This window comes from Amblyraja radiata, chromosome 14, assembly GCF_010909765.2.
Source record: "Amblyraja radiata isolate CabotCenter1 chromosome 14, sAmbRad1.1.pri, whole genome shotgun sequence".
In the NCBI taxonomy this organism is placed as follows: Eukaryota; Metazoa; Chordata; class Chondrichthyes; order Rajiformes; family Rajidae; genus Amblyraja; species Amblyraja radiata.
Genome location: NC_045969.1, coordinates 23,170,452 through 23,186,363, shown reverse-complemented (window position 1 = coordinate 23,186,363; position 15,912 = coordinate 23,170,452). Strand labels below are relative to the sequence as shown.

Genomic DNA, 15,912 nt, shown 5'->3' with positions numbered 1-15,912 from the left:
CTTGTTTTGGGCTATTATCATTCTGCAAGGCTGGAGCTACAAGGCGAGGCTGGATATACTGGGTCTTTTTCCCCTGGAAGGTAGGAAGTTGAGGGGTGACCTTAAGGAGGTATATTAAAATTATTAGTGGCATATAGAAGGTGGATAACCACAGTTTCCCCCAAGGCTGGAGAATCCAGAACCAGAGGGCATGGGTTTAAGGTGGGAGGGAACGTTTTAATAGGCACCTGAGAGTAAATTTTTTCACACGAGGGTGGTGCATACATGGAACATCATTGCCAGACGAAGTAGTAGAAGCCGGTACAATAACAGCATTTAAAAGATATTTAGGCAGGTATATGGAGACAAAAGATTTGGAGGGATATGGGCCAGGCACAGGCAGGTGGGACTAACTCAGTTAAGCAATTTGGTTGGCATGAATGAGTTGGACCGAAAGGCCTGTTTCCATGATGTATAATTATGATATGGACATTTATCAATCCTAATTAATTATTAACTAAGATAGACACAAAATGATGGAGTAACTCAGCGGGACAGGCAGCATCTCTGAGAGAAGGAATGGGTGACGTTTCGGATTGAGACACTTCTTCAGAGTAATTTGATATTAATTATCAACTAATTAGACTAGCACAGGCTGATGGCTGGAAAGAGATGTTTCCCAAGTTGTTTTTTTTAAAAGTCATTTTCATCTTTACACAATGTTTTTTTTTTTTCTCAGCCTTTATTTTAGAAATGGGAGTTGTAGTGTGGCAGTCTGACAAAATCCCTTGAACACAATATCCAGTCCTATTCCTGGATCTGACATCCTGGCACCTAGTCATGTGACCATTACTCTTTCCTGTTGGTGACATCACTGCTTTTCTCAGCTGTTCCCTGGAAAGGATGGCAGCAGAGGCTGTCAGTCTGCAGTAGATTGTGCAAGAGAACAGGTAGGAAGAGATGTGTGGCACAGGCCGGGGCGGTTCTATGCCACAGCCGCCAGTTGAACAGATAATGAATGCTGATAGAGACTGCTTATGCGATACCACTCACTAGTCTATTGAGTGGTGATGGAATGAAATGGAGCTGGAACACCAGCGATTTGCATATGTAAGGAGATTTAGCTAAGAGCAAGCGGTTATAATGCGCCACAGTGAATGTCCTCTGCGAGAGGCCGCACTGTGTGGCAGCAGATGGCTGATTGCAGTGAAGGGATACTGGAGAGGAAAGACAGCAGGAGACTGCAGGTTCTCAAGGGTATTGTGTGATTACTATCTCCCCTTCCCCCCCCCCCCCTTCCTTCCACTCCTCGTACCTCCGTTTAAGCGTTGTGACAAGTGCATATATGATTTCTGACTAATTCATATATGATTCCTCAACAGTTAATTTATGTGTTCTGACCAGTTATTATTTTCTGACATAATGAGAGTATGAGTTGTCACTGCACAAGCAGAGAGAAATTAAAACAAGATATTCAACAAAGCTGTTCATTGATGCAGTGGAAAGGTGAAGCTCACTGGGGGTGGCAGTAAATGAAGATCAGTTTCCTGTGTGCTTGTGGAGGGGGTGGGGAAGGAAATCCCAACTAATATATATGATATAAACATTAGAAACTACTGGAGAATTGGGCAGGTCAAGCAGCATCTGCGGAGAGAGGAACTGAGTCAGTGTTACGGGTGGATGACCTTTCAGCAGGAATGGTGGAAGTTTGAAAATGAATGGACTTCAAGAAGGGGGAGGGGTGGAGAGAATAAAGAGAGTCTGTAATAGGGGAATTGGAAGACTGAATGTCACAAGTGGTGGTGTCTACTGGGAGTGTGGTGCAGTAGGTAACGCTGCTGCCTAGCATCGCCAAGGACCTGATCTTGGGTGTTGTCTGTGTGGAGTTTGCACGTTCTCCCTGTGGATGTGTGTGTTCCCCATGGGTGCATTCGTTTGCTTCTACATCCCGAGGATGTGCTGGCTGGTGGCTTAATTGGCTGCTGTAAATTGTCTCTGGTGTATAGGGGAGTAGTAGAAGAATTGGGGGAGAATGAGTGGTGTGTGAGAGCGATTGGGTTAGACTTGCCGAATGGGTTTGCACTGGGAGTTAACATGAACTCAATGCTTTGAATATTGTACGAAACAGGGGAGATGAGCTAAATCCTGCTTCCACGCTTTAAATGGAACATGTTTACATTGAAATGTTTTTAAAAGGAGCGAGGAAGGGAGGTTCAGGGTTTAATCTCTTCTGCAAGTTCAGTTTTTGAGCTTCTGCATAGGATATCTACAGCCAAGCCAGCAGTGACCAACCTACTTGCTTGATACTGCTCTGAAAATGGCTGGAAAGTAGGGAACCTTATTCAGCGGTTGCTTTCTAGTTGGAAACTTAGTGGTAGGGAGCAATTAACAAGGCCATCCAATCGGTAAAGTGCTATGGATTGGTAAACCAAATCACCAAAGAATTGAAGGTGAATGTAGCGGAGACAAAGGTCGACAGTGCTTCACCAACCCTACCATAAGTAATGGCTTGAATTGTGAGAAATGTCTTGAAGGATTTGGGCCTGAGAAGGCAAGATCCAGGAGGTGTGCTACCAGATGAGTGCAAGTCATAAATGGTAGGAAAGAGATAATATTGTAAGTGTGTGGAGCAAAGCATCAGATCTAAAGACATGTATCTGGAAGTTTATCTTTCTGAGGAACTTGTTCATTGTTTGGAAGGAATTTTAAGGAGAAACTGACTAGTCATTTAAGAAGGGTGTCAGAGGTTATTGGTAGAAGGCAGGAGAATGGGATTAGGAGGGAGAGAGAGATCAGCCATGACTGAAACCTGGTTAGAAGGGGCTCCTAAGGGACCGTGTTAGGAACCTGGAACAGCAACTCGATGACCTCTGTCTGCTCAGGGAGAGTGAGGAGGTCATAGATAGGAGTTACAGGGAGGTGGTCACTCCAAGACCACGGGAGACAGAAAACTGGGTCACAGTTAGGAAGGGCAACGGGCAGAGGTAGGGACTGGTGAGTACCCCGGTGGCTGTACACCTTGAAAATAAGTACTCATGTTTGAGTAAGGGTGGGGGAGACAGCCTACCTGGGGGCAGCGACAGCGGCCGGGCCTCTGGCATAAAGACCGGTCCTGTTGCTCATAAGGGTAAGGAAAAGAAGAGGAGGGCAATTGTAATAGGGGACTCTATAGTCAGGGGGTCGGATAGGCGATTCGGTGGACGCAGACAAGAGACCCGGATGGTAGTTTGCCTCCCTGGTGCCAGGGTCAGGGATGTGTCTGAACGGGTCCAAGAAATCCTGAAATGGGAGGGAGAGGAGCCTGAAGTTGTGGTACATATAGGTACCAACGACATGGTAAAAAAAGAGAAGAGGTCCTGAAAGAAGAATTTAGGGAGTTAGATAGAGAGTTAAGGAGAAGGACTGCAAAGGTAACAATCTCAGGATTACTGCCTGTGCCACGCGACAGTGAGAGTAGGAATGGAGCGAGGTGGAGGATAAATGAGTGGATGAGGGACTGGTGCAGTGGGTATGGATTCAAGTTTCTGGATCATTGGGACCTCTTTTGGGGAAGGTGCGACCTGTACAGAAAGGACGGGTTGCACTTGAACTTGAGGGGGACCAATATCCTGGCGGGGAGTTTTGCAAAGGCTACTGGGGAGACTTTAAACTAGTATGGTTGGGGGGAGGGACTCAAATTGGGAAAGCTAGCAGTCAGTGTGTGAGGCAGGAGGCAGAGAATGGTAGCACTCTGACCCAAAATGTAGGGGAGAGAGAAGAAAAAGACAATAAACAGAGAATAAGAGAGGGTGGGTTTCTTAAATGTGTATATTTTAATGCTAGGAGCATTGTAAGAAAGGTGGATGAACTTAGAGCCTGGATTGACACCTGGAAGTATGATGTTGTGGCGATCAGTGAAACATGGTTGCAGGAGGGCTGTGATTGGAAACTAAATATTCCAGGATTTCGTTGCTTCAGGTGTGATAGAATTGGAGGGGCAAGAGGTGGAGGTGTTGCATTGCTTATCAGGGAAGATATTACAGCAGTGCTTTGGCAGGATAGATTAGAGGGCTCGTCTAGGGAGGCTATTTGGGTGGAACTGAGAAATGGGAAAGGGGTAGCAACACTTATAGGGGTGTATTATAGACCGCCAAATGGGGAGCGAGAATTGGAAGAGCAAATATGTAAGGAGATTGCAGATATTAGTAGTAAGCACAAGGTAGTGATTGTGGGAGATTTCAATTTTCCACACATAGACTGGGAAATACATTCTGTAAATGGGCTGGATGGGTTGGAGTTTGTAAAATGTGTGCAGGATAGTTTTTTTTTGCAGCAATACATAGAAGTACCTGCTAGAGAAGGGGCGGTGCTGGACCTCCTGTTAGGAAATGAGACGGGTCAGGTGGCAGAGGTATGCGTTGGGGAACAGTTCGGGACCAGTGACCACAATACCATTAGTTTCAATATAATTATGGAGAGGGTCAGAACTGGACCTAGGGTTGAGATTTTTGATTGGAGAAAGGCTAACTTTGAGGAGATGCGAAAGGATTTAAAAGGAGTAAATTGGGACATTTTGTTTTATGGGAAAGATGTGGAAGAGAAATGGAGTGCATTTAAAGGTGAAATTTTAAGAGTACAGAATCTTTATGTCCCTGTTCGGTTGAAAGGAAATAGTAAAAATCGGAAAGAGCCATGGTTTTCAAGGGAAATTGGACACTTGGTTCGGAAAAAGAGGGAGATCTACAATAATTATAGGCAGCATGGAGTAAATGAGGTGCTTGAGGAGTATAAAGAATGTAAAAAGAATCTTAAGAAGGAAATTAGAAAAGCTAAAAGAAGATATGAGGTTGCTTTGGCAAGTAAGGTGAAAGTAAACCCAAAGGGTTTCTACAGCTATATTAATAGCAAAAGGATAACGAGGGATAAAATTGGTCCATTAGAGAGTCAGAGTGGACAGCTATCTGCAGAGCCAAAAGAGATGGGGGAGATATTGAACAATTTATTTTCTTCGGTATTCACCAAGGAGAAGGATATTTAATTATGTGAGGTAAGGGAAACAAGTAGAGTAGCTATGGAAACTATGAGATTCAAAGAAGAGGAAGTACTGACACTTGTGAGAAATATAAAAGTGGATAAGTCTCCAGGTCCGGACAGGATATTCCCTAGGACATTGAGGGAAGTTAGTGTAGAAATAGCAGGGGCTATGACAGAAATATTTCAAATGTCATTAGAAACGGGAATAGTGCCGGAGGATTGGCGTACTGCGCATGTTGTTCCATTGTTTAAAAAGGGGTCTAAGAGTAAACCTAGCAATTATAGAACTGTTAGTTTGACGTCAGTGGTGGGCAAATTAATGGAAAGGATACTTAGAGATAATATATATAAGCATCTGGATAAACAGGGTCTGATTAGGAACAGTCAACATGAATTTGTGCCTGGAAGGTCATGTTTAACCAATCTTCTTGAATTTTTTGAAGAGGTTACTCGGGAAATTGATGAGGGTAAAGCAGTGGATGTTGTATATATGGACTTCAGTAAGGCCTTTGACAAGGTTCCTCGGAAGGTTGGTTAAGAAGGTTCAATGGTTGGGCATTAATGGTGGAGTAGCAAGATGGATTCAACAGTGGCTGAATGGGAGATGCCAGAGAGTAATGGTGGATGGTTGTTTGTCAGGTTGGAGGCCAGTGACTAGTGGGGTGCCACAGGGATCTGTGTTGGGTCCACTGTTGTTTGTCATGTACATCAATTATCTGGATGATGGTGTGGTAAATTGGATTAGTAAGTATGCAGATGATACTAAGATAGGTGGGGTTGTGGATAATGAAGTAGATTTTCAAAGTCTACAGAGAGATTTATGCCAGTTGGAAGAGTGGACTGAAAGATGGCAGATGGAGTTTAATGCTGATAAGTGTGAGGTGCTACATCTTGGCAGGACGTACATGGTAAATGGTAGGGAATTGAAGAATGCAGGTGAACAGAGGGATCTGGGAATAACTGTGCACAGTTCCCTGAAAGTGGAATCTCATGTAGATAGGGTGGTAAAGAAAGCTTTTGGTGTGCTGGCCTTTATAAATCAGAGCATTGAGTATAGAAGTTGGGATGTAATGTTAAAATTGTACAAGGCATTGGTTAGGCCAATTCTGGAGTATGGGGTACAATTTTGGTCGCCTAATTATAGGAAGGATGTCAACAAAATAGAGAGAGTACAGAGGAGATTTACTAGAATGTTGCCTGGGTTTCAGCAACTAAGTTACAGAGAAAGGTTGAATAAGTTAGGGCTTTATTCTTTGGAGCGCAGAAGGTTAAGGGGGGACTTGATAGAGGTCTTTAAAATGATGAGAGGGATAGACAGAGTTGACGTGGATAAGCTTTTCCCACTGAGAGTAGGGAAGAAACAAGGGGACATGACTTGAGAATTAAGGGACTGAAGTTTAGGGGTAACATGAGGGGGAACTTCTTTACTCAGAGAGTGGTAGCTGTGTGGAATGAGCTTCCAGTGAAGGTGGTGGAGGCAGGTTCGTTTTTATCATTTAAAAATAAATTGGATAGTTATATGGACGGGAAAGGAATGGAGGGTTATGGTCTGAGCGCTGGTATATGGGACTTGGGGAGAATACGTGTTCGGCACGGACTAGAAGGGTCGAGATGGCCTGTTTCCGTGCTGTAATTGTTATATGTTATATGGTTATAAGGGACGGACAGGACTGGCAGCTCAATGTTCCAGGGTACAGGAACTTCAGGAGAGACAGGGGTGAGGGAAAAAGAGAAGAGGGGGGGGGTTGCATTGTTGGTTAAGGAGGATATCACTGCTGCGTTCAGAGGAGATATTCGGGCCGATTCGTCTAGTGAGGCTATATGGGTGGAGCTGAGGAACAAGGAAGGGATGATCACCTTGTTGGGGGTTTACTACAGACCCCCGAATAGTCAACGGGAATTAGAAGGACAAATGTGCCAGCAGATTGCAGACAGTTGCAGGTCAAATATGGTTGTTGTAGTAGGGGATTTTAACTTTCCCAATATAGTCTGTAAATTTACTGTGAAGGGTTTAGATGGGATGCAATTCCTCAAAAGTGTTCAGGTGAGTTTTCTCAAGCAGTATGTGGAGGCCGCCACATGTGAGAGGGCAACGCTGGATCTAGTATTGGGAAATTGGGAAGGGTAAGTTAATCAAGTGTGTGTGGAGGAGCCTTTTGGGACCAGTGACCACAGTTCAATTAGGTTTAAGATAGTAATGGATAGGGACGGAGAGGGTCCACGTGTTAAAATGCTCAACTGGAGTAAGGTCACCTTTGAGGGTATGAGAGAAGGCCTCGCTCAAGTTGACTGGAACAGGTTATTTGAGGGGAAAGGAACATCGGCCAAGTAGGATGTTTTTAAAAGTGTACTGAAGAAAGCTCAGGTGGACATCCCCGTTAGAGTGAAGGCCAAAGCAGGCAAATGTAAGGAAGCATGGCTGACGAGGGAAATTGAGACATTAGTCAAAAACAAGAAGGATGCATGGGACAGGTATAGGCTGCTGGGATCAAGTGCATCCCTGGAGGAGCTTCAGGAACTAATGAGTAAACTAAAAAAGGAAATCAGAAGGGCAAAAGGAGGGCCAGGAGATATCTCTGGCAGGTAGCATTAAGGACAATCCCAAAAGATTTTATAAATACATGTGGGAAAAGGGTGACTAGAGAGAGAGTGGGACCTCTCAGGAATCAAAGTGGTCACCTCTGTATGGAGCCACAGGAGATGGGCAATGTCCTCAATAGGTAATTCCCATCTGTATTTACTGAGGAGAAAGGCAGCAGGACGGAGGAAATGGGGGCAGTTACTGGAAGTGTCTTGAGAACAGTCAGGGTTACTATCGAAGAAATACTGAAGGTACTGTCGTGTTTGAAGATAGACAAATCTCCAGGGCCTGATCAGATATATCCGAGGACATTGTGGGAAACTAGAGTGGAAATTGTGGGAGCCCTGGTTGAAATTTACGAGTCGTCCCTAAATACACAAGAGGTGCTGGAAGGCTGGAGGGTGGCAAATGTTGTTCCTCTATTCAAGAAGGGCTGCAGGGAAAATGCTGGGAACTATAGGCTGGTGAGCTTAACATCTGTAGTTGGCAGGTTACTGGAGAGTGTTCTGAGGGATAGGTTTTCCCAGCATGGTTTTGTACGTGGGTGGTCGTGTCTAACAAATCTTTGATTTTTTTGAAGACGTGACCAAAAATGTTGATGAGGGCAGAGCTGTAGATGTTGTGCACATGGACTTCAGTAAGGCGTTCGACAAGGTTCCGCATGGTAGGCTGCTCTGGAAGGTTAGATCGCATCGGATCAAAGGAGAGATAGGTGAATGGATAGCAAATTGGCCCCATGAAAGGAAGCAGAGGGTGATGGTGGAAGGTTGCTTCTCGGACTGGAGGCCTGTGACTAGTGGTGTGCCTCAGGGTTCGGTGTTGGGCCTGTTATTGTTATCTACATCAATGATTTGGATGAGAACAAACAGGCAAGATTAGCAAGTTTGCTGATGATACAAAAGTTATTGGTTTTGCAGATAGTGAAGATGGTTGTGAAAGATTGCAGCAGGATCTGGATCGATTGGCCAGGTGGGCAGAGGAATGGTTGATGGAATTTAATACAGAAAAGTGTGAGGTGTTGGGGCTTCGAACAAGGGCAGGACCTACACAGTAAATGGTAGGCCTCTGGGTAGTGTTGTAGAGCAGAGGGATCTAGGAGTACGGGTGCATTGTTCCTTGAAGGTCGCATCGCAGGTAGATAAGGTGGTCAAAAAGGCTTTTGGCACTTTGGCCTTCATCAGAGTATTGAGTATAGAAGTTGGGAGGTCATGTTGCAGTTGTATAAGACGTTGGTGAGACCGCATTTAGAATATTGTGTTCAGTTCTGAGCACCATGTTATAGGAAAGATATTGTCAAGCTTGAAAGGGTTCAGAAAAGATCTGCCTGGGGTAGAGGGTGTGAGCTATTGGGAGAGTTTGTGTAGGAGCACAGGAGGATGACGGGAGATCTTGTAGAGGTGTACAAAATCATGAGAGGAATAGATCAGGTAGATGCACAGTCTTTTGCCCAGAGTTGGGGAATCAAGGACCAGAGGACATAGGTTCAAGGTGAAGGGAAAAAGATTTAATAGGAATTCGAGGGGTAACTTTTTCACACAAAGGGTGGTGGGTGTATGGAACAAGTTGCCCAAGGAGGTAGTTGAGGCTGGGACTATCCCATCGTTTAAGAAACAGTTAGACAGGTACATGGATAGGACAGGTTTGGAGGGATATGGACCAGGCGCAGGCAAGTGGGACTAGTGTAGCTGTGACATTGTTGGCGGTGTGGGCGAGTTGGGCTGAAGGGCCTGTTTCCACATTGTACCAATCTATGACTATGATTGAATGGTGGAGTAGACTTGATGGGCCGAATGGCCTATTTCTACTCCTATCACATGATCTTATGAAGCAGCCAAGTGAGCAATGGGTTGATTCTAAAGTTAATGTGGAAGGATGAATTAAGATTGTCTGAACTGCTTTTATCGTTATGAAGGTAGGACAGTAACTGGACCATCTTTCGAAGTTACTAATCAGTATGTTGCATAGATGCATTCAGAAACTGTGGGTGCGGTAAATCAAGTAAAAACAGAATTCTGGAAATACTCAGGCAGCATCTGTGGGGAAATGAAGCAGTTAGTATTTGAGGCTAATGAGCCTTCAATAAAACTGATGGTGGAGTTTTCTCCTGACCAAGGGTCTTTGACCTCGGGCACTAACTCAGCTTTTCTTTCCACGAATGCTACCCAATTTACAGGATGTGTTCAACATTCTTGTCAATCAACGCCAAATCTCTCCTGGGACCAGCATCAAGGTGGAGAGAGCATTTTGGCAAGGATTAGGTTGTATGTGGATTTCCAGCCTGTTAGAAAAAGGGAAATAAAAATCTTGCTTTTCTACTTTTCTTATTAGTTTTTGAGGACTTATGCAGTTTATTTCCATCTCTAATTATCCCAACAGATTGATGGTGAGCCATCTTGAATCTCTGCAGTCCAAGATGGTGTGAGGAATGGAGAGGTACTGCAGGTTGTGGTGTTCCCATGTACCTGCTGTCCTTGTCCTCCTTGATGGTAGAGGTCAACAGTTTTGGGACGTGCTGCATTGGGGAGTAACTACATTTGTAGATGGTATACCCTGCCCTATTGCACCAGTGGTGGAGGAAGGAATGTTTAGGCTGATAGATAGGGTACTATTCAAGTAGACATAGTTGTAGAGGATGTAGTTCCCGAATGTAGTTGGGGTTGGACTTGTGCAGACAAGAATTTCCACTGCGTATTCCATCACACAACTGATGCACTTTGCAGATGGCAGAAAGACTTGAGAACCTCTGATGGGAGAACCTCTGACTCGCAATGGGATATCCTCTGACCTGTTCTCATAGGCTAGGTATTTATGTGACTGGCTGGTTTCCAGTGAATACTGACCCTCTTCCCCAAGGTGTCAATGCATTGGAGCTTGGCAATGGCAATGCTAGAGAGTATGTGGTTAGAATCTCTCTTGATTGAGATAGGCATAGCCTGGTATTTTAGTGGCATGAATGTTACTTGCCACCTTTCAGACTCTGCATGAATGTTTACCAGGTCTTGCTACATGTGGAGGAACCTCAAATAAAATGTAATATTACAAAATAAATGTAATAATAGTTAATAACCCTGTCTCTTGACTAAAGATGGAAGGAGGGTCATTGCTGAAAAGTGAAAATCTGCAGATGATGGAATTATGAAATGAAAACCAAGTGCTGGAAAAATTCAGCAGGTCAAGCAGCATCTGTGGAGGGAAAAACAGTTACATCTTCAGGTCTAGATCCTTCATCAGGAAGGTTACTACTGTCTCTCTTTATTCGCAGACAGGGATTTTGTAACAGGGGCCTCCTCCATGTCTGCTCTCAGACACCCCAGTTCCCACAATCAGGATGTTACCCTTACTATTGCCTTGTCTTCCATCCCATCACCCCTTATATTTCCCACATACTGACAGTCATGCAGCATAATGCTGACTATATCAAGCCTGTACTGACCTTGTTTTTCTATCTACATTCCTAATAATCCCCCCGCTCTCCCACCCCCCCTTGATTCTACCACTCGCCCACTACACACCAGCAGCAATTTTTAGTATCCAATGTGTCTACCAAACTGCACATCCCAGGGATGTGGGGTAAAACCATAGGGAGAATGCGCAAACTCTAAACAGCCAGTCAGGATTGTACCCAAATTGGTGAAACTGTGGGTGACAAGCTCTACTAGCTGCACGACTCTGCTGCCTACATCTGTTATATCTTTAATGTTTTCCGATTCTGATGGAAGATCATTGACCTGAAATAATCATTGACCTGATTCTCTTTCCACGGAGGCTGTCTCTGTCATGAATATTTCCAGCATCTCCATAAGATTTTATGCTATTTTTGCTTGGTTTTATACAAAATCTACACAATCCCAATTGCAATTACTTGCAATGACTTAGAAATTTATTAAGATACTAGACTAAGTGGGACCCGTTGGGTCCCATGTTCACACAGGAGGGCTGGTCCCCCGACGCAATATTCCACCTCTCCACCAATTCCAATATTGGTGGCCAGTGGGGGGGCTTTCTGGAGTGCTGGTATGGGTTCTAGGGGTGGCAGCTCAGTCCCTCAAGCCTGATCTGCTGGTAGCTCACTCACGGCTGGTGGGCTGGCAGTTGACTCATGACTTTTCCTTGAAATTCCATTTCAAGCAGGCTGCAAGGCCACCAAATTCAAGTGCAGTTTCTTACCACAATGAGCAGGGTGCAAGGCCACCAAATTCAAATCTATGTTCCTACCATTTCAAGCAGGGTGCAAGGCCACCAAATTCAAGTGCAGTTTCCTACCACTTCAAGCAGGGTGCAAGGCCACCAAATTCAAGTGCAGTTTCATTCCACTTCAAGCAGGGTGCAAGGCCACCAAATTCAACTTCATAGCATTTCATGCAGGGTGAAACCACCATAAAACCACACAAAACACCAAACACAGTTCAGTAGACATTCAGTGTGTTCAGTTGATTCACAGCTCAGACAGAGTCATGACCTCTCCCTCCCCCATCATGCAGAGACTGAGCCACACCCACACTTCGAGGTTTTATAACCCCTCCCCCTCCCACCGGAAAAGGTGTGGCTTTCATGGCTTGATTGACAGGAGAGAGATTCTCAACATTTCTTAAACACTAATAACACTTTTATTTTTCATTGATGGGAAGAATTCTCTGCACCTGCTCAGCGGAGGGGGGACTGAGTAAGATGGCCAAAAATCACAGCCGTAAGCGGTAGCGTTTTATCTAAAATCAATATACAGTGCAAACAGGAAGTAAGTGCATTTGCAGTAGTGCCTTTTAACTTCAAGCCAAAGCACCCAAGCCGCCATTTGCAGTAAGTAGTGCCTTTCAACTTCAAGCCAAAGCACCCAAGCCACCATTTGCAGTAAGTAGTGCCTTTCAACTTCAAGCCAAAGCACCCAAGCCACCATTTGCAGTAAGTAGTGCCTTTCAACTTCAAGCCAATGCACCCACGCCACCATTTGCAGTAAGTAGTGCCTTTTAACTTCAAGCCAATGCACCCACGCCACCATTTGCAGTAAGTAGTGCCTTTCAACTTCAAGCCAAAGCACCCAAGCCACCATTTGCAGTAAGTAGTGTCTTTCAACTTCAAGCCAAATGCACCCACGCCATCATTTGCAGTAAGTAGTGCCTTTCAACTTCATGCCAGCATTTGCAGTAAGTAGTGCCTTTCAATTTCAAGCAAAGCACCCAAGCCACCATTTGCTGTAAGTAGTGCCTTTCAACTTCAAGCAATGCACCCAAGCCACTATTTGCAGTGAGTAGTGCCTTTCAACCTCAAGCCAAAGCACCCAAGCCACCATTTGCAGTAAGTAGTGCCTTTCAACTTCAAGCAAAGCACCCAAGCCACCATTTGCAGTAAGTAGTGCCTTTCGACTTGAAGCCAAAGCACCCAAACAACCATTTGCAGGCAGTGCCTTTTTACTTCAAACAAACCATATTTTCATTTTCAAACCAAATTATGGGGACTCACAGTTGTGTAGACATTTGTTCAGTCTTATTCTGAGCTCAGAGAGAGGTGACCCTTGGCTTCATCCATCTTGCAGAGACTGAGTGAGGCACACCACTTCCTGATTTTATAGTCCCCCCCCTCCCTCCAGCAGGGGCAGCAGAGAGAATGGTGAATTTTTAAAAAACATTAATATCTCTCCGATTTGTAATCGATGGGAAAAATCCTCTGCACCCGTAAGGCGGAGGGGGGCTCTGAGCGAGGTGGCCAAAAATGACGGCCGTAGGTGGCGGCGTTCTGTTGGAAATCGCAGCACAGTGGGCCAAAAGCGGTCAAGATCAGAGTTTTAGTAATATAGATTCTTGTGCTCGATAATTATTTGCAGGGGTTAAAAATAAGAACAGAAAATGAGCGAGTTTAGGGATGCTCTATGAAAGGCAATGCTGTTAAAAAGTTATGGAAATTCTTGCATTTTAATGTCTCTGTTTATTTATGGATTCCATTTGTGGTATTGTGTTGGACATTTCTGCATCTTTGCTGTTTAATCAGTATTTTATTATCTGTTCTGCCCTCTAGTTTTATTAAAGAAATGAGCCTATATTGTGGAGCAGATATTGTGTCATATATGATGCTTGGTTTGTGACAGAACCAATTCATGACCCAAAGTTCTTGTATTTTTCCATTGCAAGTCCCAAGGTAAGGGTTCCATTTCTTGGTGATCATACGGAGACATGAGTTGAAATCACACTATTGAAGCTTTTTAAAAAAAATTAATTAAACCAATGTTGGGCGAGTCCAGAACCAGGGGCCACAGTCTTATAAAGGGGAGGTCATTTAAGACTGAGGTGAGAAAAAACTTTTTCACCCAGAGAGTTGTGAATTTATGGAATTCCTTGCCACAGAGGGCAGTGGAGGCCAAACCACTGGATGGATTTAAGAGAGAGTTAGATAGAGCTCTAGTGGAGTCAAGGGATATGGGGAGAAGGCAGGCACGGGTTATTGATAGGGGACGATCAGCCATGATCACAATCAATGGCGGTGCTGGCTCGAAGGGTTGAATGGCCTTCTCCTGCACCTATTTCCTATGTTTATGTTTCTATCTAATCTGGAATAAAATTTGAGGATCAGTAATGGTGGACCTAATTGTTATTTAAAACATGAAATGCTAGAAATACTCAGCAGGTCAGGCAGCATCTGTGGAGAGAGAAACAAAGTTAACAATTCAGTTCTGATGAAGGGTCTCAGACCTGAAACGCCTGGATATATCACTTGCCTTCATTTTCCCTCAACTTTCTTAAGTCTTTCAAGATTGCTTTCTTGAATTGGTGTTGGCAATAGTTTGCCAGTCTTTCTGGTTTTATTTTAGATTGTCAGGGTCTGGAGGCTTTTCCCAATTTACGTTCAATTTTGTACAAACCCTTTGGTTCACTAATGCCCTTCAAGGATGGATCCACCCAATGTGACCAACAATATGGCTCCAGCCCAACGTGATTGATTTTTAACTGTGTCCACATTTCAAGAATATTCAGAGCGGACATTAAGTGCAACTGTAACTGGTGGCATTGCATATAGATGTAGAATGGGAATCTGCAACTGCAAGATGCGATGGAGGTGAGCGTAGCCACTGAAGGTGGACACCAACAAAATGGCAGCATGTATTACGGAGAAACGAGAGACTGCAGATGTTGGAATCTGAAACAAAAACTGTAGAAGAAACTCAACATTGTCAAAATTCTTGAATTAACACCCTGCACCAGCATGCTTTACAGTTTGCACATTTTGCATTCACTACAACTATTGGTGGCACATTACTATTCACAAGTTGTCTGCTGTGTGCCAAGCCTAGACCTAAACTTCTTTCATGTTCATTCATGATGTGGGTGTCCTTGGGAAGGCCTGCATTTGTTGCTTGTCTTAAGTGGCCCTCAAGGAGGCAGTGATGAGCCGCTTTCTTGAATAGGTGTTGCCAATAGTCTTGCCACTCTCACAGCAAGGAGTTAACCTCTTGAGTAACAGATAGCCCATACTTCATAAGATTAGCAGATTTCCTGCTTCACAAAATGAAGATTAAAATATGACGGGAAAAGTTTCCACTGTCGTCTTCTCTGATCATGACTTGACCTCTGGTAATAAGGTGAGGTGATTTGCATGATGTTGATGGACCTCATTGCTGTAGTAGAGTGACTGAGCTGTGCTACCCACAAAGGTGGAAGATGGATACACTGCCAGTGCAGAATGTCCACGAAGCTTAGCTTAAGGAACCAGGCCAAGACTTCTTGCATAGTTCCTCTTTTGAGCACATGGCAGCTTATGTGGCAGCATGCACCACTCTTTGATCCCAGGCTTCTCGAACATTTCAGGCAATATTTCTGAGGAAACTTCTCAGGTTATTGGGATGGGGAGAAGAAAATAGCACGTCATTTCAACCACCATCTCAGTTTCTTCAACAAGTTGTCGAAAGCAGCTATGCAGTTTCTACAAAAACTATAGAATGTGTTCTGAATGCCAGCTTCCCTGGATAATCTATTTGAGCACAGTCTTCGTGCAGTCATGGGTGAAGTTGATACTATATTTTTTGTCATGGCAAGATGGACTTTGACAATAATTTAAACTTACAGAGCATCTTTAACCTCTTTAAGTGCATTGTAGCTGTAACATTATTCCAGTCTTACGAATGACATATATTGTGTTGTGGCGGTCCCCAGCCTTGATACATGAAAATCGGTCAACATGTTTGCTACATTACAGCAGTGAGCACTTCAAAAACACCTTAACTGTTGCACAGTGCTTTGGGATGTTCCTATGCAACACATAGAACATATATGTATATCCAGACTATTCTCTGAACCACATTTACCACATGTATTAAACTGCATTAAAATCCAAAGGTTAAACCACCTTCTTTC

General features: G+C 44.1%; 1 protein-coding gene across 1 annotated transcript in view; it reads left to right on the top strand.

Annotated features, from left to right (window-relative positions):
* Nucleotides 1-497: 497 nt before the first annotated feature.
* The window catches only part of clcn4 (chloride voltage-gated channel 4), a 62,201-nt gene continuing 46,786 nt past the window's right edge, over nt 498-15,912 (top strand). Inside the window, exon 1 of the mRNA XM_033032779.1 lies at nt 498-929. The gene's annotated coding sequence lies outside the window, so the exon portion shown is untranslated. The remainder of the gene's footprint in view (nt 930-15,912) is intronic.